This window comes from Seriola lalandi, unplaced genomic scaffold (genome assembly GCF_002814215.2).
Source record: "Seriola lalandi dorsalis isolate HSWRI2012SDOR001 ecotype SW California unplaced genomic scaffold, Sedor1 jcf7180002054691, whole genome shotgun sequence".
Taxonomy (NCBI): Eukaryota; Metazoa; Chordata; class Actinopteri; order Carangiformes; family Carangidae; genus Seriola; species Seriola lalandi.
The window spans coordinates 128,451-131,438 of NW_019525244.1; the positions used below are offsets into that span (position 1 = coordinate 128,451).

General features: G+C 42.3%; 1 non-coding gene across 1 annotated transcript; it reads left to right on the forward strand.

Annotated features, from left to right (window-relative positions):
• Nucleotides 1-550: 550 nt before the first annotated feature.
• trnam-cau (transfer RNA methionine (anticodon CAU)) lies at nucleotides 551-622 on the forward strand. The gene has a single exon. It is a non-coding gene; the product is annotated as a tRNA-Met (tRNA).
• Nucleotides 623-2,988: the final 2,366 nt, after the last annotated feature.

Here is a 2,988-nt window from a genome sequence, read left to right on the forward strand (position 1 = left end):
TTAATTTGGTTAAAGGATTACACTTGAATCCATGTCCACTGTCTATTCTCATTTGTATTTAAGCTTTGGCTTCTGCTATGTGAGATAGAATTTGTAATAATACCATTACAAAGCTCAGAGTCATAGAAAGTGGTTGAAACTTCTACGTACTAGTGGAGGTGACTGCAGTAGAGCAGCTGAAGCATGCTGGGACCATAACCCAGAGGTTGATAGATCGAAAACATGCTTTGCTAGTTGTGTATGTTGTAGTTAATTGAGTGTCTGCCCTACGAATCCAGCATATGATGATATAAGTTCCATAAGAGTGCAGAGTGGCGCAGCGGAAGCGTGCTGGGCCCATAACCCAGAGGTCGGTAACAGCATTTGACTACAACTCTGGTTTCAGGGGAACTTCCTCTGCATTATTCCCTGAAGATTAACCTGCAAATGTACTTTTCCAACTTCGTCCTAACTTTAGCAAGTTCACTTGATTTAGCGTATAATCTTATGGACAAGACAATAATTTGAAGTCAGAGAAAGTTGGTTCAACCTCTATTAGTCAACAGTTAGCAGCAGAGTGGCGCAGCGGAAGCGTGCTGGGCCCATAACCCAGAGGTCGATGGATCGAACCCATCCTCTGCTATTTGGTATCCTTGGAGTCTCTGCCTTATCAATCCACTATCTAATGATATAAATTCCATAACAGACTTTGACTGCAACTTTGGTTTCAGGGGAACTGCTTCTGCAGTGTTCCCTGCAGATTAAGATACAAAGATGATTTGCCAAACCTAGTCCTAACTTCAGCACGTTCACTGGATTTAGCGTACAGCCAATTGTGCTTACAGATAAGATATCCTCTGCTATTTGGCATCCATGGAGTCTCGACCCTATCAATCCACTATCTAATGATATAAGTTCCATAACAGACTTTGACTACAACTTTGGTTTCAGGGGAACTCCTTCTGCAGTATTCCCTGAAGATTAAGCTACAAAGATGATTTGCCAACCTGGTCCTAACTTCAGCAAGTTCACTTGATTTAGCGTATAAGCCAATGGTGCTTATGGACAAGACATTAATTTGAAGTCAGAGAAAGTTTGTTCAACCTCCATTAGTCAACGGTTAGCAGCAGAGTGGCGCAGCGGAAGCGTGCTGGGCCCATAACCCAGAGGTCGATGGATCGAAACCATCCTCTGCTATTTGGTATCCTGGTACAGCCAATTGTGCTTACAGATAAGATATCCTCTGCTATTTGGCATCCATGGAGTCTCGACCCTATGAATCCAGCATCTAATGATTTTTGTTCCATAACAGACTTTGACTACAACTTTGGTTTCAGGGGAACTCCTTCTGCAGTGTTCCCTGCAGATTAACCTGCAAATGTACTTTTCCAACTTCGTCCTAACTTCAGCAAGTTCACTGGATTTAGCGTACAGCCAATGGTGCTTATGGACAAGACATTAATTTGAAGTCAGAGAAAGTTGATTCAACCTCCATTAGTCAACGGTTAACAGCAGAGTGGCGCAGCGGAAGCGTGCTGGGCCCATAACCCAGAGGTCGATGGATCGAAACCATCCTCTGCTATTTGGTATCCTTGGAGTCTCTGCCTTATAAATCCACAATCTAATGATATTCGTTCCATAACAGCCTTTGACTACAACTTTGGTTTCAGGGGAACTTCTTCTGCATTATTCCCTGAAGATTAACCTGCAAATGTACTTTTCCAACTTCGTCTTAACTTCAGCAAGTTCACTGGATTTAGCGTATAATTCAATGCTGCTTATGGACAAGACATTAATTTGAAGTCAGAGAAAGTTGGTTCAACCTCTATTAGTCAATAGTTAGCAGCAGAGTGGCGCAGCGGAAGCGTGCTGGGCCCATAACCCAGAGGTCGATGGATCGAAACCATCCTCTGCTATTTGGCATCCTTGGAGTCTCTGCCTTATCAATCCACTATCTAATGATATAAGTTCCATAACAGACTTTGACTGCAACTTTGGTTTCAGGGGAACTGCTTCTGCAGTGTTCCCTGCAGATTAAGATACAAAGATGATTTGCCAAACCTAGTCCTAACTTCAGCACGTTCACTGGATTTAGCGTACAGCCAATTGTGCTTACAGATAAGATATCCTCTGCTATTTGTTATCCATGGAGTCTCGACCCTATGAATCCAGCATCTAATGATTTTTGTTCCATAACAGACTTTGACTACAACTTTGGTTTCAGGGGAACTCCTTCTGCAGTGTTCCCTGCAGATTAAACTACAAAGATGATTTGCCAACCTGGTCCTAACTTCAGCACGTTCACTGGATTTAGCGTACAGCCAATGGTGCTTATGGACAAGACATTAATTTTAAGTCAGAGAAAGTTTGTTCAACCTCCATAAGTCAACAGTTAGCAGCAGAGTGGCGCAGCGGAAGCGTGCTGGGCCCATAACCCAGAGGTCGATGGATCGAAACCATCCTCTGCTATTTGTTATCCTTGGAGTCTCTGCCATATGAATCCACAATCTAATGATATAAGTTCCATAACAGCCTTTGACTACAACTTTGGTTTCAGGGGAACTTCTTCTGCATTATTCCCTGAAGATTAACCTGCAAATGTACTTTTCCAACTTCGTCCTAACTTTAGCAAGTTCACTTGATTTAGCGTATAATCTTATGGACAAGACATTAATTTGAAGTCAGAGAAAGTTTGTTCAACTGGATTTAGCGTACAGCCAATTGTGCTTACATATAAGATATCCTCTGCTATCTGGCATCCATGGAGTCTCGACCCTATGAATCCAGCATCTAATGATTTTTGTTCCATAACAGACTTTGACTACAACTTTGGTTTCAGGGGAACTACTTCTGCAGTGTTCCCTGCAGATTAAACTACACATATGATTTGCCAACCTGGTCGTGACTTCAGCAAATTCACTGGATTAAGCATATACACCAATTGTGCTTACAGATAAGGCATTACTTTGAAGACAGAGAAACTTGCTTCAACCCCCATCTGTCATGTTT